Source organism: Cupressus sempervirens, chromosome 7, assembly GCF_028749045.1.
Source record: "Cupressus sempervirens isolate cs-2001-9-10 chromosome 7, ASM2874904v1, whole genome shotgun sequence".
NCBI classification, from domain to species: Eukaryota; Viridiplantae; Streptophyta; class Pinopsida; order Cupressales; family Cupressaceae; genus Cupressus; species Cupressus sempervirens.
The window spans coordinates 608,060,948-608,087,147 of record NC_143124.1 but is presented as its reverse complement, the minus strand read 5'-3'; the positions used below and the strand labels follow the sequence as shown (position 1 = coordinate 608,087,147).

The following is a 26,200-nucleotide window of genomic DNA, read 5'->3' as shown; positions in this document are numbered from 1 at the left end:
GTGGGTTTTCAGGTGTGTTTTTTGTATGAGTTTGGTGTTTTCAGTTGAGTATTTCATATCAGTTTGGTTTGCTGCTGTATTTTAGACTTTAAGGTGTTAAAATAGATCTAAATATATGTATTGGGATGTGATTAAACTTCTGAGATAGATTATTAGTGTTTTTGTGGTCTTTTCGGGCATTTTTGTGTTAATTTCGGGAGCCCGATGAGCATAGTTTTTGTCCTCCATTTGAGAACTGTTGTGTAAAGGTTATATGGATTTGGAAATGTCATTTTTTAGGTTTTTATGCTGCTGAAATTTATGTAAAAATGTCCACGTTTAGATTTATTAATAATAGGTGAAGCTGTGAAGCTTTTGGCACAATTTCTGGCATACCCGATTTGGGGTTTCTTGAGAAATTTGGTGGATCTTTGTGATATTAGTTGTTTGATCTTGAAAATCTGATTAGGAGTTGGGAATATCATATAAAATCAGAAAAGGGACATTTCATAACAATTGAAATACTTTTAGGAAAACTGTTAGGGAGTGATATGAAGAGAGTGTCAAATATTATAAGAAGTAATGTTATATCAAGACCAAGATAGACTATATAACTTTGCATCTGTCTACCTTTATATGTTGTGCTTTTCCTTGAATCCTATTGATAGAAAATGAAAAGAACTTGGAATACAAAGCAACATGATACCTAAATCTAGAATACAAAGAGATAGGATACCTAAATGTCTAATCACTACTCATGAAATATGGGTGAGTTTGACTTAAAATCACACAGCTACTTGATGTGGAAATTATCTCCTACTTATCAATTGATGATCTTAAGGAGCTTTCTAATGAATGGTTCATAAGGCAAAACACTTGCTAAAGGTTTTGCAAATGGGGTTGCAAGCTTTGGGTTTAACCATGGAGGAAACTTTGCAGTTAAGCACGCTCAGGCTGGAGTAGTGTTGGGATGGGTGACCTCCCGAGAAGTCCTGATGCTTCACCCCTATGAGCATCACCTAGATCCAATGAATGCTAAGTGTTCCATTTAATCTCATGAGAGATGGATTCATGTTTAATCACTACTCATGAAATATGGGTCAATGAGTTTGACTCAAAATCACACAATTAAATCATGATAGCAATACCACAATTTGACTTGTGTAAATTATCTCCTACTTATCAATTGATGAGCTTAAGGGGCTTTCTAATGAATGGTTCATAAGGCACAACACTTGGTGAAAGTTTTGCAAATGGGGTTGGAAGCTTTGGGTTTAACCATGGAGGAAACTCCACAGTTAAGCGCACTCAAGTTGGAGTAGTACTAGGATGGGTGACATCTCAAGAAGTCCTAGTGTTTCACCCCTATGAGCATCACCTAGATCCAATGAGTGCTAAGTGTTCCATTTATTCTCATTAGAGATGGATTCGTGTTAAGTCACTACTCATGAAATATGGGTCTATGAGTTTGACTCAAAATCACATAGTTAAAATCCTGATAGCAATATCACAAAGATAGATATTTGAATAATAAACTTAAAAGATTAAATATTTTGAAATATTTCAATACCTTCTCCAAACAATATACAATCTAACTTGAAGGTATTAAATATAAATGATTTTAAAAAATGAAATATCTCATTAACTATATCATTTATATATTAAATATTTCATCCAAAAAGGGGAGGTAAAAGGTTTAAAATATTTCCCTTATCAAGAAATTAAACATTCTTACCTCATGCTTTCTTATTTTCTATTTTGGGAGAGCTCTCAAAATGTATTTACCTCTACGAAGTAGCAAATTTCTCATTTTTAGAATCCTTCCATCATTTACTTCCCAGTTTTTTGAATATGAGTTTAAGTTTTATCTCAAAGGAAAACATTAGAATAATATGTGAAGAGTAGTATTTTCAATATACTTATTATCCATCAAAGTATAAGCATTTTATTTTTAGGATAAAAAATTTATAAAATTTTCTCTCTCATTGGAAATGTAAATATATTTTAAATATGAAATAACTTTAATTGCAAGGGCAAAACAAGTATTTTAAGGAAATAGATAAATGATTAGAACTTATTAATTCAATTATTTCTATTAAAATAAATAAATAAAGATAAACTAAAATTACATCCCTCATATTAATAATTACATTATTGCCACTTCGGAAAAACAAAGAAGCTTACTTCGTGAAATTGAAATATTTCTCCATTTCTCTATTTCTCGATTTCTCAACCCATTCAAAGGTAGCCATGAGAAATGGAGATTTTGCAATTTTGTGATTTCTCAACCCACTCCAAAGTGATTATGAGAAATGGAGATTTTCTTATTTCGTGATTTCAAAAATTTAACAATTTTAGAAACCCCTTTTTACATGCTCTCTGATTTCATGATTTCAGAAATCTCTTTTTACATGCTCTCTGATTTCAATTTCAAAATTTTATTTTTATATGCTCTTTGATTGCACAATTTTTACTGGTTCGAAGAAATAGAGAGTTTTGAGAAATAAAGATATTTCCCCACTATGATTGTGTGTGCGAATGAGATGTATTTCTGCCAATATGAAAATGCTACTCTATTTCATCATACAATAACCTCCAGCTCTTGCAAAACCATTTTAAAATTACAAATATTGTTGGCCCATTTTTAGAGTTTTCTAAGCATTTTTGAGGTTGCAAGCATCTTAAAACCATAAGAAATTACAAGAAAATCACATCCCATGTATGGGAGAATGTTTGGGGTCATTTGGGAAGTAAAAATGATCATTTACAACCCAAAAATGACTTCAGAATAATGTATGGAGATTGACTATCTTTGCAAGCGTCTAACTTGATATCTGAGAGAGGAATATGCTAAATCATAAAAAAAATACTTCCTTGGCTTTGATTTGGACCTTTAAATTTGCAAAAATTTAGAGCTCTATCAATAGTTACCTTTTTGTATCTAATCAATATGTATCAGCTAGATTTAAACAGATTTATTATAGGCTTGACATCCATTATAGAAAAAGGTTGACATTGATAATATCTTGAATCTAACCTAGATGTAGAGGCCAACATTATTAGTGAGAATCTAAAATAAGATTGATATGTCAATAACTTTGAAGAACTTAACATGTTATATTTGCAAATTTATGGAACTGTAACATTTGATCTATGAGATATATAGATAAAAACCTCCTTAGATTCATTACTTAAATTCACAATAAAAGTTAAGTTTCTCACTATCCCATACTGGAATTAGATAACGTAAAATTTCACATTTTATATAGTTCTAAATGTAAGTACATGTATGATTCTCAATATCTAATGAGTATATTGTTATCAATGAGGTGTCATCAAACCAAGAAAAGGTACTAAAATCAATTTTCCAAGAAGAAATCTATTGTTCCTGAGATCTTTACAAACTGTATATAGAGAAGTGGTAAAAACTTGAAAGATATACATGGACTAATAACATTGTATGTATAACCCAGCCAGCCAAAACCAAAATGATATAAATAGGATTTGGGAAGGAAATTAGACACTATACTATCAAAGACAACTTTAAAAACCATAAATGGTGTTGATGACCATAGATACATAACCTAAGAAGCTCATGGCTTGATGATCATGATGTCTTCATCTTCATTTGAATTTGAAGTTGTATTCCTGTTACAAGTGGCTTTATAGAGGAAGGGGAGGAAAACTTCAATTTTATCTTATTTATTACAATTCACCTGTGGGGGTCTACTTCAATTCCAACTTCTATAAAGAAAACCACCATCCAATTATTGAAATCCTATGTTGCATCATGCCATCATCCTAGAACTTGCAGGTATCACTTCATCTCAAGTCATGCCCTCTCAAAACCTTATTTTTCCTTGATATATATGATTGGCCTTTTAGGTATGTTCATATGCTTCAAACTGTTGACTAGACAGGTCATATAGTCTTCAAGATAAGGGATCTCAAATCAATAGTTAATGTTATCTATCACATTATTTAGCCCTTTCATCCTAGTGTTATTGACGATTGCTTTACACAAATGTTTAATTTCCCAAGGTTTCATATTCTCTTTGAAAGCGTGAGAAATAAAAAATCCCTAAAATATCCCTATTAGTCCTCCTTGAATAACTATAGCTGAATTTCCTTTCCCCTATGGCTTTTTCAACTACTAACTAGGTGAAATCATCCACCTTCCTTAGTAATCTTTGCCATCTTTCCAATTTGATTCGACCTATACAAGCCATAGTTCTCTATGTCTAGAGAAAGCTGGAAAGATTGAAAAAGAGAAGAGAAAAATAATCAAAGGACTTGAAGAGATCGATAGGGAAAATATATTTCAAAAATATATAATGAAATCCTACAAACTCCTTGAAGATTCGAGGAGAATCAAAATGCAGCTACGTAGTTGTATTGTAAATTATTCAAAGGATCAAGATAGATGGAAGCCAACAAGCTAGAGGCCTAAAGCATGGAAACTAATGATAGGAAACAAGGGCCTTAATCATGAGAGGAACAAACACTGCTAAGAAGAAATAACATGAGCAAAGGAAAAGAAAAATATGACTGAGAAATAAAAGAACGATAGGTAAGAAGACTAAGGAAAAATCTTATCACCTAGAAAGACAAAAGGAAGAATAAAATAGAAGGAAAGCTGAAGAAGAAAGAAAAATGCATCCAAGAAGAAAGATTAAAAAAAGAGAGGACATGGAAAGAAAAATCATGGATAAGACATATAGTTTAAATCGGATTAGTTGAAAATAGATAGATAAGCATGAAGGATAAGGATAAAGAGATAACTTGTGGATGAATTAATATTAGATCCAATAATTTAACAACTATACTCTAATTGAGTTGTCTTCTATTTATTTATATCATTTTCTATTGACATAGAGTATTTGGGATCATGATACTTAATAGTTGTGATTGTTGTACATTCCATACTCAAAAGTTCTAATATGAAATTATTATACTAATATCTATGACCTATCTTTCCATACTCGATTATATCATAGATACTAAGCTTGATCTCAATATGAGATACAGGTTCAAAAATCTATCATTGGTTGGAAGTGAGACCCAATTGGAGTAAATTAAATCAGTTAAGTTAAGTAACACATGTTAATATCTTTTTTTAAGCGATGCCTTTTGACTTCGTATGACATATACAAAGAAACTATTATACCTTAGGTAGAGGTTTGAGATTCCAGTTTGTATTAAAATAATGGATGCTTTACAGGTTATTGATTACTAAAAAGTTCTCTTCATTAGTCCCTTGATTTACTAGTCTATTTGCTTCTTTATTGCCTTCCCAGTATATGTGTTGTATATTAATTTCTTCAAAATTCTTTAATATCATTAATACATATTCTAGTTTGAATTGTAGTTTCAGATTACGTGTTTTCTCCTTCCTTATGACATTCAAAATTATTTGTGAGTCTCCTTCAATGATGAGTTTTATAATGCCTATATCCTTTCTTTTGCTTAAACCTTTAATAAGAGCCTTTATTTCAACAAGATTGTTTGATTGTTCCCCTAGAGTTTTTGCCCATGTAGCTAGACAAGTTCCCTTGTTAGAATAAATTATACATCCTAAGCCAAGTTGACCTGGATTACCCCTTGATACCCCATCAAAGTTTAGTTTTTCCCATCTAGGTGATGGGGGGGGGGAGAAAACCACTTGCATTAAGCTCTAGTAGATTTGCTTGATTTTGAGTATATCATTGGGGGATTTCTTAGGGTGGGACATTTATTATGTATCTTTGCATCCTAGTCTCTGAATGATCTCTCATCTTTATATGTGTTCCTTATATTATTATTAACAACTTATGTAATGCAGGCCTCTAATTTGTTGAGAATCGATGATACTTCCATTAAATTATTGTAGAATATTCTTTTGTTTCTCTCCTTCCATATCTCCCATAGTAGTATGGAAGGAGATGTAAGCCATAGGTTGTTGTACACCTTTAATTTACCAAATATAGGCTAGATTTTAAGGAAATCTATGAGGTTGTTTAGGAATGTTGATTGCCACTTTAGCTTCTAACATAACCATTGCCGAAATTTTTTTGTGAAGGAGCAATTGAACAACAAATGTTCAATTATTTAGTTGTTTCTGACACATTTTCACAATGGACGTCTAGCTGGGCCTTCAAAACCCATCTTAGTGAATTGATCTGTAGTTAGTATTCTTTTCTAATGGGTTACCCATAGAAAAATACTAGCCTTAGGAAGGCATGTTGAATCCTAACATAAATTAAGGGAAATGTCAATTTTGTCCCATTGTTGCGAATTGATTATCCTTTTATACCTTCTTTTGATGTCATATATTCCATCCTTCGAGGCTCCTTGAATTAGCCTTTTTTTCTTTCTTTGTGATTGACTGACCTTTTATTTAGAATTTTTTTGAGAGTACGCTTTTCTTGGGAGGATAAGGGAGTGTTCTCCAATGACTTCCATAGCTAACCTAATATGGATTATAATTAGCTTTGGTTTTGTAGTCACTAACTTTCTTCCCCCATGTGTTGGATAAGGATATTTTTATGTTGGTTGGCAAGTTAAGGGCATCTAGGGGGGTGTTTATCCCATGATTCTTCCTAGAAGAGTGCATTCTCTCTGAAGCCTAGATCCCATGTTAGGTCGTTCAATATTAAAGGGCAAAAATTCATCATAAACTTCTAGATCCTTGATCCATTTGGAGGATTTTTTGTTTTAAATAGTGATGTAGGGTAAAAGTTGTTTAAATATTTAGAATATACAATTTAAGCTCATTTTCTTTTGTTTCTTGGTACATTCTCCATATCAATTTGACTCTTGAGGCTTCTTTTTTCCAGTTTAGGTTTTTAATTATGAGTTCTCCATATTCCTTTGGCTTACATATGTTGTCCCATTTTATTAATGTGTGTTTCATTTTGTCTGACATGCCTTGCCAGAAAAAAGGTTTTTAGTTTACTATCTAAACTTCTTTTTATTCCTTTTGGAAGAGGAATGCATGAAATCTGGTACGTAGGAATAGCTAATAGCACTACCTTAATCATTGTAGACATGCCTACTTTTTAAATCCAATTTCCTTTCCAAATTTCCATTTTTTAATCTAATTTGTTTTCAATTAGATTCCTTGATTTGCCTTCTTTGACCCCCTTTTCTAAAAGGATACCTAAGTACTTACATGGAAATGTACCTTTCCTATATCCGATTAAGTTGCATATATTATCTTCTATGTTAGTGGAGGTGATAAGGAAAAAAAATTTGATTTACTAGAATTTACCTTTTTCCTTGAAGCTTCCATATAAGTTTTGTTGATTTTCTTGAAGTTTTGGGCTTCTTCCATTATACTCTCTCCAAGGAGTATTGTATCATTTGCAAATTGTTGATGTGTTGTCTTAGAGACTTCCTCTGTAACTTGGATACCTTTGATCTTTCCTACCCTCTGAGCCTCATTAATTGCTTTGCTCAAGCCTTCATCCTTGATAATAAATAAAAAGGGAGAAATTGGGTCCCCTTGCCCGATTCCTCTAATTATACTAAATATGCCTTCTAGAGTGTCATTGATGAGAAGATAGATTTTAGGTGTTGAGATACAATTGATTATTAAATTTATTTATTTGTGGGAGAATCTAAAGGCTACAAGGGATTTTCATTAAAATCACCAATCTACTTTATCATATGCCTTTTGGATGTCCAATTCCATTATCATACATAGATCTTTGTTTGTTTGGGTTGAGTGGATAAGTTCTTGAATTATAATTATCCCATCAAGGATAAATATGTTAGGAACAAAACCTATTTGTTCTTCTGATATAAGATTTGGTAGTAATTTCTTTAATCTAATTGCCAATTCTTTAGATAGGATTTTATATATGGTATTGCATAATGCTATAGGTCTAAAATCACCTAGATCCTCATGATTAGTCCTCTTTTCTATTAATTCTAAAAGGAAATTTTGATTTTAGACAATAGAAAGCCCGAATTCCTTGTTGCCTCAAAAGTTTCCCATAGCTCATTTCCAATTATGTACCATCACTTTTGAAAGAAGAATGCTTGAAAGCCATCAAGGCATAGAGATTTGTTTGGGTTTAGCTCCGAAAGGGCCTTTTAGATTTCTTCTTTTGATAATTTGTTGTTAATATTTCTATTATATTCATTTGTTATTATCCTTGTGATGTTTCCTAGCATCTTATTTTGTGTTATTAAATATGAGGTTTCACAATTGTTAGGAATTCCCATAAAGTAATTTACAAAAACCTCTACTATTCTATTAGGGTCCTCAATTATGTTTCCTTCATCATCTTTTATTTTTTAGATCTTGTTAATGTTTCTTTTACTAAGGGTACTATTGTGAAAACATTTTTTTTCCTATCCCCTTTTGCTAATCATGTTTCCAAAGATTTATGTCTCCAAAAAATTTCTTCTTTTGCCAAAATATTTTCTTATTTCGTCAGTTTATCTTTCTCTCATCGAAATTCATTGTTGTCTATACCTACTCATATCGCTTCCTCATCAAGTTTTCTTAGCACTTCTTCATGTTCTATTTTTTCTTTGAGTATATTATTAAAATGGTTTTTGTTCCACTTGAGTATCTTTTCTTTTAGTGCTTTTACTTTGGACATAAAGCAAAATATCTTTGATCCTTTCAAGTTTTCTTCCTATCACCATGATTATATATTCTTCATCTAAGAACCACATCTTTTCACATTTGAATGAGTTTCTAAGTGGTTTTGTTAATTCCCCAATTTCTAATCTTATCAAAAAAGTGGTATGATCCAGTCTGAGGTAGGATAAAAGCATTAGAAGAGAAGTAGAAAGTTGTTAAGTCACCTCTAAAAATTAATATGTCAAATCCTTTTGCTATGTTGGAAAATCCATTTCTTCTATTGTTCCAATTGTGGATCCCATTAGATGTCAGTATATCGATTAGGCTATTATTTATGAACCAATTTTTGAATTCTATCATGGCCTAAGAGGTAGTTAAGGCACCTCTTGACTTTTCATCTAAATTTAGCAAGGCATTAAAATCTCCCCCCAAGAATAAATTTTTGCTGGAGTTGAGGAAAGCCAACTCTGAAGACGCCCAAGATCACCTACATGCGAGAACCTATCAAAGAGAAGCCAAAGAGAGGAAGAGCATGGAGCAAGGGAAAAACCCTAAATGAACATGAGAGACAATATGTGCAAACACAATGAAAATGTATTTACAATATGCACAATGCCTTATGTTATGTGTTGAAAATACAATGAGAGAGAGGTCGTTTATAAAGACCTCAAGGAAGCTTGTAGAACAAGCTGGAAGGTGGTAGAAGATAAGGATGACAACTCAGCACATATCTACAAAAGGTGGAATATGCTAGAAGGGAACAAACTCCCGTGTTGTCATCAACTAACCACTACATGCATTAAATACAAAATATTAAATAAATGCATTTACCTAAGTAAGCTTAAGTAAATAGAATAAATAATTAACAATTAATTAATTATTTACTCTAACACCCCCCCTTAAGTGCAACTTAGGGAAATGCCTTAAGCTCACAAAACTAAGATGAATGCAGAATGGGTTCTGGCAACGAGGCCATTTTAGGTACCCATGAACAATGCAAAAAAAGATGCAGCCTCTGTAAACAAGGAAAGAGAGAAAACCACGTGGGAAAAACCCTCCCCCAAAAAGAGGTAACCTAGTGAAGAACTGAAGAAGTCTCCAACTAGGGAAATGTCCCCTAAAACAGGAACAAGGAGTGATCATGAAGAAGTCGCAAATCTGCCAAACTGCTGATCTGAAGAACCTCTATGGAAGAAGAAGGCACGAATCGAGTATGTCTATATGGTAGATGATCCATCTCACTGAAATGCATAGGTAGCCAGCCACTGCAATCGCCTTGTATATAGGATCAACTACTGAATACATAGTTCACACTATCAAACCATCAAACCACTGATGCATTAGAACAACAGCATAACCCCCCCTTAATGCAGAGAGGGTGTGATGACAGACAACTGGGAAGGTGGGCCAAAGTCTCCTGCAAACGAACCAAGAACAAGGAGAGAGGAAAAGAGGTACAGACACCTATAAAGACACGATCAAACTGACTCTACATGGGGCTAATGTCGTGGAAGGGACACTCACTTGACAAAGGGAGAAGGCCTAAAATAGCAAACAATTATCCCTCCCATGGTGCTTTATGAAAATACTACATGTACAACTGACTCAAAACAATGTTCATGACTCTCGGAATGCAAAAGTGGCACTTTATCTCAGTGCGATACAAAAAGGTGCTTCAAAATGATAGCTACAATGATCAAAACTAAAAACAAGCTGATACAAAAGAAAGTATAGCCTAAAATAAGAGAAACCATGCCAGGAAAATGATCCTCGGGCCTAAAACACTCAAGATATCCACCATATAGCAAACATGCCAAAACTATGATAGAAAGAGCAGAGACCAAAAACTAAAGAAAAGGACTACATTTCTAAAAAGATGACAAAACCAGCTTTCCAAAAATATAAAGTTTTCAAAAAATAGGCATGGGACGCAAAAGATATGCTTGCTGGAGTCAAAAATAAGACTTCAGACTTTGACTGAAAAAATAGGCAATAAAAAAATCAAAACCTAAAAATACCTGCACCAATGACTCTGTCTCAGAACTAGCTTTCTAGTGCTTCTTTCGGATTGGAAAAATACCTCCGTATGCAAAAGTTATGGCCAAAAAATCACAAGTAGGTCCAAAAGTGAATCAGGAGAGCTACAAGGCAGGATGGATGATGCAAGGATGACGTCATGCTGATGTCAGCAAGTCTCGTTTAAAATTGATGGCCACGTCAGCCGTCAAGCAAAAAAGGAGGGCCATGTGGACGCCACGTGGCGGTACGACAGATGACGTGGCAGGGGCCACGTGTCAGTCGCTAACGGGCTGCAGAAGTTGTTGACAGTGCAGAAAATCGCGAATTAAAAACTGCCAACTGTCGTTGACATGGACTGGGTGGCGGACACCTGGCAAGTGGAGCAGAAGGGAGACGAAACCAGGGCTGAGCGGCGGAGGAGGCGGCCGCAAGAGCTGAGCAGCGACGGAGGTCGGAAGCACCGCCGGTGGAAAGTCGTAGGCGGGTGGCGGCCGAGCCGCGGCGATGCAGGAGCCGCGTAGCCGACTGCGGCGGCCCGCGGGCTGAGCGCTGGTGGCGCGTCAAAAAAGATGTATTTTTAAAAATTTTCGCTGCCGAAATCGTCCATACAGTCCGTACGGAAGCTCCTGATGTAAAATGTTTTTGCCTCTCGGAGCTCTGTCTCCAAATTCGACAAGTTTTATATGAATCTTGACTGCAAACGGCCTTCTAGATCCAATGGTGATGTCCGTTTGGTCCCAAAGTGCTCCAAAAAATTGCTGATCTCCTAATTTGAAGAAAAAATGCACAAACAAACTAGGGTTTGTGACTCCAAATCATGGCTTCAAAAATTCTTCAACCAAGCAGCAACAGGAAGGCTCTGATACCATGTTGGAGTTGAGGAAAGCCAACTCCGAAGACGCCCAAGATCACCTGCATGCGAGAACCTGTCAAAGAGAAGCCAAAGAGAGGAAGAGCATGGAGCAAGGAAAAAACCCTAAACGGACATGAGAGACAATATGTGCAAACACAATGAAAATGTATTTACAATATGCACAATGCCTTATGTTATGTGTTGAAAATACAATGAGAGAGAGGTCGCTTATAAAGACCTCAAGGAAGCTTGTAGAACAAGCTGGAAGGTGGTAGAAGATAAGGATGACAACTTAGCGCATATCCACAAAAGGTGGAATATGCTAGAAGGGAACAAACTCCCGTGTTGTCATCAACTAACCACTACATGCATTAAATACAAAATATTAAATAAATGCATTTACCTAAGTAAGCTTAAGTAAATAGAATAAATAATTAACAATTAATTAATTATTTACTCTAACAATTTTCACTTGGACTTTCTTCCAAAAAGCTGTCGAACTCATCCCAAACTTTTTTCTTGTCTGTTGTTGGAATGGGGCCATGCACATTGATAAGATAGAAACTTAATCACTTATGTAGTTACCGACTTTACTCCCCATCCAATTACTATGAGATGCAAGTAAGTTAAAGTTGACCATCCTTGGATCCCACAACATCTTTATTCCTCTATAAGTCCCTATTGATTCAAACATTTCTAATTTCCATAATTCTATAGTCATTTTTTGAAATTTCTCCTTCTTTATTTAATTTAGTTTCTTGTAGGAGTATAATTTCAAATTCAAATGTGTTTAGATTGCACATGAGTAAGTGTTTTTTGTTAGGGGCATTTAAGTCCCTAAGATATCATGTTGTTAACTTCATGGGTCCATGGGAAGGTACTTCCCCTTCCTTGCATAAAGTAAATCATTAATCTTCCTTTGTTTTCCTACCTCACTTATTCTAGTTTAGAGTTATGCTAAGGAATTCCTTCCTTGCATTTTGTTTCGTTTATCAAATCTTGTATGATCAATAGCCTCTAAATTTGTTGATATGCCTAAGTGTGTTGGGTTGATCTTTGCATTTTGCACACTTTCTGATAAAGTTTCATCTTCCCTTTCTTTATTCCCTTCTACCAATTATTTTATAATTCTATCACTAATTTTATCTTCTGAATCTTCAACATCTCCACCATTTTCTGTTTGTTTTAATTTATTGGGTTGTTCTTTATCATTAGAACCTTTTAGATGTACCAACTCATTTACTATGGTATCCTATACTCCAAATTCTTCCCAAAATTGGATGTTATTTGGATTATTTTCCTTTATCGTTTCAAGATCACTGACAATTGTGTGTTGTTTAAGTTGGTTGAACCACTTATCTTGATGAAAGTCTCTACTTCCAAAGGTACTTGATTGAGGTTTGACCACTTGCTTGTTTATCACTTGAGAAGCACTTACCATTATGTCTTCCTCAAGAGAAATCCTCCCAACAATTGGAGTTTTCCCGAACTTGTTTAATTTCTTCTTTGTTATTTTCGCTCTTTCCTTTGTTGGATTGGTTGATGTTTTCTCTAATTGGCTATTTTTATTGTTATAGGAGTATTGATTTGTTAAGATCTGAGTCTCCCATGATTTCTCTTCTTATATCCTCTTTGTCAAGACTTCTGCTATTGATATGGGGGTTGGATTTAGGATATACATTTTTATCCCTAATTTGTATGTTGAAACCATCTTGGGTTTGAACTTTAGCAAATATAGATGTTTCCTTGCCATTTTTATTTTGATCTATCTCCACATATGTAGAAGATTGATTGAAGTAATCAAATGTGCTCAAATTCTTGTTGTCCTTCCTAACTCCTAATATTAATCGCTGGTGTTCTTTATGTGCTTCTTCCCATAATATCAACTGATTGCTTATATCATTTTGTACCAATATGATTCCATTGATTAGATGCCTATATCTGTACATGTTTTCTTTAATATATGTTATATATAGGTTAAGTCCTGCAATTTTTACACTGCTATAATTTACTAATGTCTTCTTGAAAAGTATTTCTAGTTTGAAGATTACCTTCCTCCCTGTTTGGTATCTTATCTCCATCCTTAGTTTGTTCTCTACAGGTTTCCAATTGCTTATCTTGATTTACATGGTCATTGCTATGGATATTGATCTAAGTATTGATTCTCCTCTTCCTCTATTATTTCCCCTTCCTCTATATCCCTTACCATGAAACATATTTTGTTGGCTAATTGAGGCTTTTGCTTGATAATATTTCTTTGAGGGGTTGTAACTACCTTTGTTTTAGTTGGACTATCCTAACTCAATTTCGTGATTCCTTTCTCCTTACCAGTGTTACTAGGAAATATGTTGTTAAGATTTGAGTTCCAGTGGGTGGATTTGAAAGTTAGTCTATTAGATGCTCTACTAATTTTCTTATCTATAAGAGTTATATTATGGAGATGCCCTTCAAATTTTGAGTATCACAATGTATAAATTGATCTATTAATGATTATTTTGATAGATTTTCTTTCTTGAACCCCAAATTTTATTTTGGCAAAGATTTTCACTTCATTATTGTTGTTGTCATCAACTTCAAAGCCTAGAACTTCACCTAGAGAAGATCCTATACTTACCAATATTTGTAAGTGTAATAGTTATACTAGTAGTGATCTAAATACTACCCATGTTCAAAAACATTGAGACTTGCAACATTTCATCAAAATTTGGTACCATTGAATGATATTTATTGAAAGACCTTTATAGAAACATATAGGACATAATAGAATTTGATCTCTAATTAGGTTATTCCTAGAATGTAAATATACTAGACATTTTGAAAGGGGAAAAATACATGACTAATCCCTGCTAAATACTTTAAGCCATTATGCCCGGTTAGGGTTCTTGGATTTAGGCCCATTTCTAGTACACATATATGCCTGTATCTTTACATTCAAACAAACATTCTTTGATGTATTTTTTATTGATTATTAAAGTGTTTCGCTTTGATTACTATTCTAACATTTTGGCAAATCATTCGTGGATCTGATCCCAAGATTTTTCTCTCTATTGACCGTAGGATTGCATGATAACCCTACCCCATTTTGGGATATTGTATCACCTCTTAGAGATGTTTTTCTATTCTTAAGATCAGTAATTAAGGTTCTACTTTGGTTGATTCTAGGAGGGATTATATCCTTAGTTAAATGTTTGTTTGTTTGACAACTTAAATGTGGGAAATTATTACCTAGGGTTTGCTTGTTCGAAGAATTAAGGATTGAGGTTCGACGCCCTTCTTTTTGGATTCCTCTATTCTTGTTTGCTTGGATAATTCCGTCTTTGCTTCCTAGAGGAATCTTATTTGCCTCTGATATCTGGTTTTGATGTAGGGTTCAAGAAGATGTGCTCGCTAAAATCCTTCTACAATCCTTTTTTGCTAGTGACCACTTTCCAATCTTCTGTCTTGTTTTTAGGGTAGGGTTGCTTCCTAAGAGGTGTAGTTGCTTATGGGGGTTGTTAGCTAGATGTTTACAAATGAATTTAGAGGATTGCCTTGAAGCTTGTGCTGAAAAATTACTAACATTACTACCTACAAGGGTCCTATTAGCCACTACAACCTAATGTGGATGGTTAATGCAATGGTTTATAGATTTACCTACATCTACAATATTGTTATTGCCTCAATTTTTATGATAAAAAATTTGGGTTTGGGTTTGTACCTTCCTTCTATGCCTGTGATGAGGGCCATTTTGCCCTATTGAGACACGTGATTGTTGATAGAGTGAAGGATATGTATCTTTCGCCCATTCAAATTGTGCATTTATGGTTTTGATGAAGTGAAGTTTTCACCTTACACTTGTTTCTTTAATTCCTTTCCTTTAGGTAAGAATGTTATTGCAGGCCATAATTGTTGTTTGGGGTCGTTATTACAATCTTCCACATTTTCAAGCTTGAAGGCCCATGGGATCGAGCATAAGACGTCGAATGAGTTAGAAATTGAAAGCACATTATGGTTGACTTTCTTCAGTCTACCATAGTTTGATGAGTGTGAATTCTTTGCATTGAAGTTCACCATATTTTTAATTCGAATTAAATACAATAGATTATTATATCAAACTTAGTAACATTATTCTCCTATTTCTTGAACAATATTAGATTAATCTAAATTAACCTTAAAGAAAATGTTTTTCTTCTCTACATTTTTTAATCTTTAGATTTAAAATTAGAAGAACTCAAGAAAATTAAGCCTTGTACAAGACTTTAACACCATGAAAGATGAAAGATAAGATCAAGACTATGCCTTAAATGAAATTTGGTAAAAATCTCTAAGCCTTAAAAAATTTCAACTCAGAAATAGCTAAAATAATTATGGGCCCGTTTGGTCGTGGGCATAGGAATGGAGAATAGGCATGTAATATTGGGAATAGGAATGGCTATTTCAATAACAGGTATTTTTTGGAATGGGTATAAGTTCATTTTAGAAGCAAAATGGGAATACGTATTCCTATTCCCTCTTCCAAGTGACGAACCAAACAGAAAATGGAAAACGTATTCCAACTTTTCTATTCCTATTCCAGCAACCAAACGGGCCCTAAATGATTAATGTAAACCGTATAAAAAATTAAATGAGAATAAAAAAAAAAAAAACCCAAAAAAACATTAAATATAATAAAAAAGGGAATAAAAGATGTTAGATACCATTTTATTTGATCTTTGCAGTGCCCACTTTCATGTTTCAACAAGATGGAGTGACATTACAGTGTCGAACAGATTATTTCTCAGAGGAAGGAAATTACAAAAGTCATTATTTTTTTTCTTTGTGAAAACGTACATTATATGGGAGCGTTGTGGTGCAGCAGGACGAGCGAGGGAAGGAGGGCACGTCAATTCTAATTCCACCGTCAACAGATATCATCTGCAATCCACGGTAATCTTCTCTGCAATTCAAGCCGCTTCATATTTCTATCCATAGGTCAGATTTTCTCATTTCTTACCAATTTCCTTTTTTGACATCGATGGGCAGTTTATATCGTATCCTCGACATCTGAGAATTTCAACGGCTCCAGTTTTACGGTACAAGTATAGATGCATATGCAAATGCATAATTGTCCAAGATATGATAAAAAACAAGCTGGGAAGTGATGAATTCCATTTCTTATTTTTCAATTGCACAATGAACTAACAATCATATCTTTCGAATAAAATTACTGATCAATGCGAACCCCAAAGACATGACAGCTGACATGCATTAATCAAGGCTGATAATAACAATCTGTAGCAAACACAGTCACATGATTTGCTAAACAGACAAGCCCGGTATCCTACAGTGTAAAACTCATCTGCTCCCTCTACCAATTAGTTAACAGGGAAAAAAAGCAACAATTCTAGAAAATTTGTTGTAAAATTTGGTAATTATAATTGTATGCCAAATATATTTCAGAGACACCAGAGACACCACATTGCACGAGATACAAGATATATTAATAAAACATTTACCAAATAATCAGATATACAACAACCTTTAAAATGAAATTTCGAAGCAAAAGCTTTAAAATTGCAATGTACAGAGTCAAACGTTCGTAGATAATGGTTCATAGCAGGAAACCTATTATTTGATCTAAAAACTGTATGAGTTGTGACTAAATTTCAGACACATTTTGGAATCCTGAGTTGCTGGAGCCATAAGAACCTAAATTGTTTAAGTTGTTTGAACTGGAAGCTTTCACTTTATTTCGTGACCGTAGCAGAAATATGGTTGCATTAAGTGCAGGAGTCATCACTGGCAGGTTATGGTTTTACATTTCATAAGCGTGTTTGGAAACGAATTGTATCTATGATCATTCAGAAATGTCCAAAACCAGAAGGGCATGCTGGACTGCTGTCAGAGTAACTTAGGGGTCTCCAACTCGACAAAAAAAAGAAGAAAATTCTAACTAAACCAACCCCCTCGCCATCCCTGTGCCATCACCATTCAAACCTTTTACTAAAACCCCCCTCTCGTGCCTCACCCCACGTTAAAAGACTGAACCCCTTATCAAAACCTGAACGACTGGTCACCGAACTACTCCTCCAAGTAAAAAACAAAAGCTCGTGGAAAATTGTTTGCTCAAGATTCATTTGAATTTGTTTGCATTCGTTGCTCCAAAAGAAAAAGCAAGGGTCTACGTTCAAATTTCATGAGCTGCTCCTGTCTGCAATCAATAGTTAACACATGCATAAAAAGAAATAGATTCTTCACCATCCATCGTGTCTTTGGTGGAGAAAAACTCATTATAAGGTAGCTTCAAGCTCTCGAAAACAATTTCTGCATCTCGCTTCTCTAATTAATGTTGAATTCCTTAATTTTCTCAATTAAAACAACATCCAATGAATCAAGCGTACACAACTCATGGTCCACGTTGAAAACCTGACCCATCTGCCTTATTGGAAAGCTCTCCTAGATGATTAATGATGCCTACGTGGTATTTCAATCTTGATGTTTGCCTTAAATGTGATTTTATTTTGTACATGTTTCTTTACAGGTGCTGGAATCTTTTTGGTGTGTATAACAGTAGACTACAAACCCTTCCCATTCAAACTCATCTAAATAGCTGCTTACCGATATTTATCCCTGGTATCAAAGTGCCTAAAATAGCAACATATATCTATGAAACACCTTCCCATGCTTCAATCGAGAAGTCATACTGAGTTCTTAAATAAAACTTATGGCCTTCGGAAGATCAAGTTACAATTCTTCCTTGTGATGGCTGGACAGACATTAATTTTGATCTGGATATTTCAGGTCCTTAACAAAAGACGGAAAAATTTAAAACAATGATCCCTGAAAAACTGTGTCACAAGGTTCGCTGAATTTTCGGCTCCAGGTTCGAAATTCGGCGAACCTAAAAAATAAATAAAAAATTCGCATAAATTCGGCTCAAGTCCGTCTTACGTTGCAGGTCATTGTTTCTACTGTAGGTCGCAAGTTGTCGTGTTTGTGCAGGTCGCAGGTGAGTGCAGGTTGCAGCTCATGGTCGTGGTCGTGGGTTACAAATCTCGCAGGTCGCAGGTGAGTGCAGGTTGTAGGTCGTGGTCATTCCTGCAATGAACGAAATCTGTGAGAACTTGGATTTTTTCGTTCCTCTCCATCGACAATGGCGTCTGAAGAAAACTCACATTTGCATCCAGTCCTTTCCCTTGACAATTTGGGCAGGATTATATTGTTTTTCAATGTTCGAAGATTATTTAGTTTTAGGTTTTGGTTCATAGTTTTAAATTTTTATTATAGTATGTTTAATGTTTTGAAAATATTTAACTTTAGATTTACTTAATAATTATAATTTTTTATTATCAAATGTTTTGTTATTGTTAATATTATTTCTGTTATTAATTTTATATTATTTATTAAATATTAAAACATGTTAATAATATTTTATATTATATAATCATATATTTATAATTAAATATGTCAATGCTTATATTATTTTATCAATTATTAAAATATATAATAATAAAAATTAGTATATACTTATAAATTTTTTGAAAATTACATTAGGTGAATTTAATGTCGATTTTATTTGGATTTTTTTGACTTGTCGAACTTCATCCGAATTTCATAGTCGTCGAACACAAACTCGAACTCGAACCTTGTGACTTAGCTGAAAAACTCGTAAGTAAACACTGCCTATGTAGTTGATGTCTATCATTTACATAGAGGATGGTCATATCATCAATGTAGAGGATGGTTGTATAGACACAGACCTGTATGTAGAGGATGGTCATATAGTCAATATGTACATAGACCATGCTTGTATGATAGATGTTGGCCTCTATGCAAAGTTGTACGATTAAGTTTCAAATCACACTTGTATGCAGAAAATGGTTGTACTGTCATTGCATATGTGTATGCAGAGGATGGTTCTGAAATTGATGCAATATGGTAGGCAGAGAATTGTCATTTACTGAACGCAAACTGTCAGTGCAGATTTGTACACAAAGATTGAAATAAATCTATATTCAAAGACTGAAATGGACCCATATGCAGAGTCTAATGTGAACCTCTAGGTAAACATTTCCAGAAATGGATAATTGGCATAAGTGGTAAGTAGTCATCATCTTGGTCCTAGTGAAGTCCAATATAATGAATTTCCTCTTCCTAATTATGGACCACTGAGTGTGATCCGAAATGTCGAACAACAAAACATACAAAGGTAAATGAGAAGTTTTGCATCTTATCTAATGGACTGTGAAAAATTAAATACCAAGTTCACTATTGCTCACATTCAAACTTGAGTCCTCCAAAATGTCCTGATGTCGAGTTTACTATCAGAAATCTGAAAATCTAATTTGAATTCCTTCTACATATTAATACCATTTTTTAGTTACTATCAGTGAATCCAATTTGAATTTCTTGTACTTCATATTAATATAATTTTCTAACATATTCACAGGCTTATATCTTACCAGATGTCTTCAGTTTTGTATGGTGTGAAGATTGGACATTGGCCAAGTGTGATTTGCAAGGTTCATAAGCACTTAATATTGCTTAATTTTTCCACTCATCTTGGACCTGGTTTTGCTTTCCTATCCCTAGTATTGTGAAATAACCTACAGAATTTGGTGTTACTTGGAATGCTGGAACAATTACAACTGATTTAAAAATTTACCTCTAATTCTAAGTTCTGGTTCGAGTGCAGGGGTGGATGCAAGTACGAGAACCTAGAACATGGATGTAGGATTTTTTTTGGGGGGGTTTGGGTATGTATTTGTATGTATGAATGTATGTATGTGTAGACACCCAAAAATGGACAGACTTGCGAGTTTACATTTAATGCACTAATTATTCTTTTATTAATTAAGGGTTCTTAAATTATTAATTAATCATCTTTATTCCTTTATTATCAAATCTTTGCATCGTCTAATCATTCCCTAATATTAATAAAATAATTAAGTATATTTAATTGATCATTATCAGTGAATTAAATTAAATTTCTCATAATTTAAATAATAATTATTGATTATTTAAATTAACTAATTTATTCTTCTTTATTTAATTAAATTAAATTTCATCTTCATTTCACATCAATTTCAATTTTGATCAATGCCCATTTAATTTCAATTAATTTCATCTTTCAAATCTAATTCAATTAAATCTTCTAAATCTTCTAAATCAATGTTACGAGGAAATATAAAGTTTAAAAATTAGAAAATCTTCATAAACTGAAAATCCAAAATCAAAAATGATTTTAATGTTTCCATGTTCAGTTTTTGGAAACTTTATCTCTCCAAAAATTGAAAATATCTCAGATTTTATCCTGTCTTTTTTGGTTTAAAATTGGAAACTTTCCTATTGCTCGTCCAATCTCATTCATCCTTGTCCTTTGATCATGATTTCCCCAAGTTGATCTTAACCGTTTATGGATTTCTAGAAAATCTGTATAAAGTTTAAACAACCCTCCTATCTCGTAATTCCATCAATGGCTTTCGCATCGAACCTCTCTCAATTTACTATCATTTTGTTATCATCTGAAATCATATCTTTTTATCATATTTCTCGGAGCTCGGAGTCTAAGTGCTGCCAAAATTGCATCTGAGTGCACACTTCGTACGATCAAAGAGAAGCAACAAACGCTTGGAGTATTTGATTGGTTTGCATGCATTCATTTGTGTCTAATTTCTGATAATTTGCTTCTTATTTTGTTGTTTGTAGGGTTAAATAGATTTATTACTAAGAGAAACTAGTTAGTAGCACCGATTTATTCAAAATGCTAAACTAATAAATTCATTCAACCCTACAAACAACAAAATAAGAAGCACAATCAATCAAAAATTAGCAAATAATGAAAACATGCAAACCGAATGATTGCTTCAAGCTTTTGTTGCTTCTCTTCATTTGCATGAAGGATTGCACTCAGTTGTGAATCGGGCAACACCTTGACTTCGAACTTCGAGAAATGATAAAATACATTGATTCAAATAATAGTAAAATGATAGTAAATTGATAGAGGATCGATGCCAAAGTGAGTCATCAAATTGTGAGATATGGGGGTTGTTTATATAGATATTCTGGAAATCCATAAATAGTTGAGATCGATTTGAGAAAATCATGATGAAAGAGATTGGAGGAATAATTGGAAAGTTACCAATTTTAAATTGAAAAAGACAGAGGATAAAATCTGAGATAGTTTCAATTTTGGAAGAGATGAAGTTTCCAAAAATTGAAAATGAAAACATGAAAAATCATTTCTGATTTTGGATTTTCAGAAAAACTGATCTTTCAATCTATGAAGATTTTCTAATTTTCTAATTTTTAAATTTTATATTTTCTCATAAAATTGATTTTTCAGATTTTAGAAGATTTAATTGAATTAAAAATTCAATTAAATTTGAAAGATGAAATTAAATAGAAATTAATCAGAAATTGAAATTGATGTGAAATGAAGATAAAATAAAATTTAGAATTCAATTTAATGAAGATGAATAATTATTTAAATTATAAGAAATTGAATTTAATTAACTGATAATGATCAATTAATTAAAGGTTAAATAATTAAATAAACTTAATTATTTAATTAAAATTAGGGAATGATTAAATGATGCAAAGATTTGATAATAGAGGAATAAAGATGATGAATTAACGATTTAAGAACCCTTAATTAATAGAAGAATAATTAGTGTGTTAAATGTAAACTAGCAAGTCTGACCATTTTTGGGTGTCTACAATATGTACCTATATATATATAAAACTAACTCTGATTCTAAGTTACTGGTTCGAGTGTAGGGATGGATGCAAGTATGAGAATCCACTACATGGATGCAGGGATTGTTTGGACATGTTTGGGTATGTGCGTGTATATATATACCTACAAAATATAAAATCTACAAAATTGTAAAACTAAATCATTTGATAGTATGATACTTCATCATTGATCAGTGCAAAATGCCTAAGTTAAATATTAAATGCCAATTGATAGTTCAAAAAATATTTAAATAGGTCATATCAACGATATTATATATTTCTGTGTTCACGATTCCAATAATTTTTTTTATATTTACAAAATGTAGTTCATGATTCATCACTCCTTAAAGGATTATAAAGAAAATCATCTATATAATTTTCAGCTGCTGCAAGTTTGAGATCATTGTCATCATTTGAACCCAAAGCAATTCCACTCGCACTAGATGCACCATGTATAGGTATGTTGTCATCATCATCCACATCATCCATAGCGGCTCTAGCAAGATCTTCAATGTTTGCCTCCAAGTTGGTAGACGCAAGTGCTACATCCCAAAGCTTCATTGCCCCTGCTTGTATTGGGGATCCTTACATGACCTAAGATGCAAATTGGAATGAATATACACCTAGTCTTCAACTCTTTTTGTATCCCAACTAGTTACACTTCACTTAGTGGATAATGAAAAATGTTCTCCAATTTTGTTCAGAACCAGAAGAACTTGCAACCTAGAGAGAAAGTTAACAAAATAAAAAATAAAAAATGCAAAATAAATCAAGAATGTTAAGTGCTAAATTCTAAAATACAAGCAGGGAAAAAAAAACCATGGGGTACCAACATGTAGTAGCATCCATTTTGGATTGGTCCTTAACAACATAAGATGTATGATCTCTTTCTTGAGTCAAGCAAGTCAAATTCTTTCCTAACACTTGTCTCCACTTCTGGATCTTTTAAGAGTCTACCAAATGCCTACTTGTACTTTTTAGCAATTGCAAAATCTCTATTTAATGGTACTGCCCCAGGGATATAAAGGACAATATCACTATAGTACCTCGAAGATAGGGCATATGCAAGTATGTCCAATAGTGTGGTCATCTTGTTCCAACGATGAAGAGAGATTGTTTCCACCCTTTTGAAAAAGGGTCTTTTAGGATAATTCTCTCTTGTACTACCACTTTTATTTTCTCCAACATCATGTCCATGCTATCATAGACATCCCCCAAGCATGGTGCATTTGTATTGGCAAAGCGAAGCATAGACATGATAGGCTTGATGAATTCCGATACATATTCCACACGAGCCCACTAATTGTAATCCAAGATCAATGACTTGACCTTTTGAGTCCTTTCTAAATTTGACTACTTCTACATACTCCATTACTTGCTAATAGCCATTCGACTCAATTCCTTTCGCACCATCGCAAGTCATCTCATAACAATTGTATGAGATGCAAATTGACTCTCAACAACCTAGGATAAGTTAATAGTAACTTGTAAAACTTAATAACACATTAAAAATATTTAAATACCATAATTTTTTAAAATTTAGTTTAATTCACCTTCAACAATTCCAATCTCGAGAAAGTTCTAAAATTTATTTGTAACATATGGCGGTCGTTACAAATATTTGGATTTCCTCAACTTCTTGTTATATTTATTTTACCAAATATATTTTGGTGCTAATTGATTGCATCACCAAGTTGAGGGTATGCATGGTGCATAGTGTCAAAAAATGTGCTCATCTCTTGCCTCAACTAAAGATCTCGCAAGCCTACAAATTTTTGCATATTCTTTAACTACTTGGACCACATTCTCATGACCCACCATGTCTATGGAGTCAATGAAGATCATTGAAATGAACACTGCATCTTTGACTTCCCCTTCATAATCATCTTCCCTCAAAAACATTGTCCCCTTGGGGGATACCATAGTAACATTTATCAATCGACGGTTCTTGCAATCTTCCCATCTATTGAAAACAATAGAAACCCCTAATTCAATTGAAGAATCTCTAATTGGTTTTAGTGAGGCCTCTAAAAATTTCTTCTTTCTTTGCAATAAGGTGGCATGCACCTTTTCATACCCAGGACTTGTGAAACCAGGAGGTGCACTATTGATTGTTGACACCATGTCCTGCCAATATGGTGATCTCACCAAGTGGAATGGAAAAGCATTGGCATGGATGCAATTTCCAATTTTTTTTTCAGCAATATTTCTAGCTTTCATTTTAAGCACCTTGTCCAATGGACCTCTTTTGTGGGTGGTTATTTCTACTTCATCTTCATCTTCATCTTCCATAGAGGGTATAGGCAAAAAGAGATGTTTGGAGGCCGCTACCATAAGAAAGGGTAAATTTGTGATTTTCTCATTCCAGAACCATAAGCATTTTGTTTTCTTTTTGTAAGCAATTTGACATCTTGTTCTTTTATGAATCATACTATTTGTATAGGAGACAACTCCTTCTTGTTCGGGCCCTTGCACATATTAATGCCTTCACCATTAGGGCCCATAAAATGAAGTTTCACTCAAGAAAAAGAGTTACTATATTGTACATTACAAAAATTACACTTCCAAATATATCCCCCACCTCTAGAAATTAGTGATCCTTGTGGTATGTCACATCAAAGTAGATTCTTTTTCAACTATGAATTCTTGATTTCCTTCCTCATTGTCTGAACTTTTGACTAATGGCCCTTGTTGCAATCTGAATGAAAAATAAATAGCTTGAAAAGATTCATCACAAACTTGAAAAAATCCAATAGAAGACTAAAGATTAGGGTTTAAATGCTTACCTTAGATGCTTAAATCTCCTTAATGGAATCCATTTGGCACTCCATGAATTATCTCCTTAAAAATAACCACTCGCCCTTTGAAATGCTAAAATAAAGACGGAATAAGTTTAGAGTTAAACAACAAGCAAAATGATATGTTTTTGAGTTGAAACCACTCATAAAGGGCTGTTTTAGGGTTTAGAAGAAAAAAACACTTTACAAATGTTTTCTATTTGACTTTTTAATTGAGGTGCTTGCTAACACACCTATATAAATTTGCAGGCAGGCTAGATGTGCACTGATTGTGCTCCCAACATTGCAGATGCTTCCGGATTTATAGGCTGGACATCCCTGCACATCTGTAAGGTTGGGCGTGCATCCTATGCACACTCGGTGTGCATTTATAGACACATCCGCATCTAGTATAGACTTGCAAGAGGCACAACCGATAATGTAGCCTTGATTGTATACAATAAGATTTGCTTGACCATGCACTCAACTATGGAAATTGTTGCTGATGATGGATTGCTGCTGAGAATAGATTGTTCAATTAGAATGCAAAATTGTATGTTAGTTAAAATGCAAAACTAGATGGCGGCAAGATATCAAAAGAAACACAGAGCATATTGGAAGAAATCATTTTTAATACTTTGATTGTATAACATGCCCACAGATGGTATAGGGGCAAGTTTAGGAGCTAAGAGTGGTTCATACAATATGTACATGCTTTAGGGTTAGACAACCTTGGCAATGAAGGTTGCATGATGGATTTTGTAGATATACGATGGAGAATTTGCCATGAGATTGTATGACTGAGCAAAATAATTACTAAAGGGAAAATAATTTCTGATTGTGTGGCAAAGAGAATTGCTGGTCACGTGGTGGAGAAATTTGTTGTTTCTGATTTTGTAGATATACGATGGAGAATTTTCCATGAGATTGTATAACTGAGAAAAATAATTACTAAAGGGAAAATAATTTCTGATTGTGTGGCGAAGAGAATTGCTGGTCATGTGGTGTGGAAATTTGTTGTTTGGTGAAATGACATCAAGCTATATGGTGGGATTGAAGGGAACAATCAAATGGTGGAATAGTCGACAAGCCATATGGTAAGAGTGAACTCATACGATATAGTTCAAGTAAATAAATCATGCCATACTAAGCATATGGTGGGAGGAAACTAACTTAAAATAAGGCATTTGGTGGGTTTGTTGGTTATTATAAGCCTTGAGGTCAAGGATAACTTGTAATGTGCTAGATCTGAAACAAGATAAACCACAACAAAATAGGGCGAGGGATGAAACCCACTAAAAT

At 33.7% G+C, this 26,200-nt stretch overlaps 1 protein-coding gene across 3 annotated transcripts in view; it reads left to right on the top strand.

Moving 5' to 3' along the window:
• Positions 1 to 16,231: 16,231 nt before the first annotated feature.
• FBP7 (F-box protein 7) overlaps positions 16,232 to 26,200 on the top strand; it is a 250,043-nt gene continuing 240,074 nt past the window's right edge. Inside the window, exons 1-2 of one of the 3 annotated variants that reach the window (XM_089792234.1) lie at positions 16,232 to 16,312; positions 16,428 to 16,477. The gene's annotated coding sequence lies outside the window, so the exon portion shown is untranslated. Of the gene's footprint in view, positions 16,332 to 16,427; positions 16,478 to 26,200 lie in introns of all 3 variants that reach the window. The other 2 variants (XM_089792233.1, XM_089792235.1) reach the window with 2 other exon arrangements.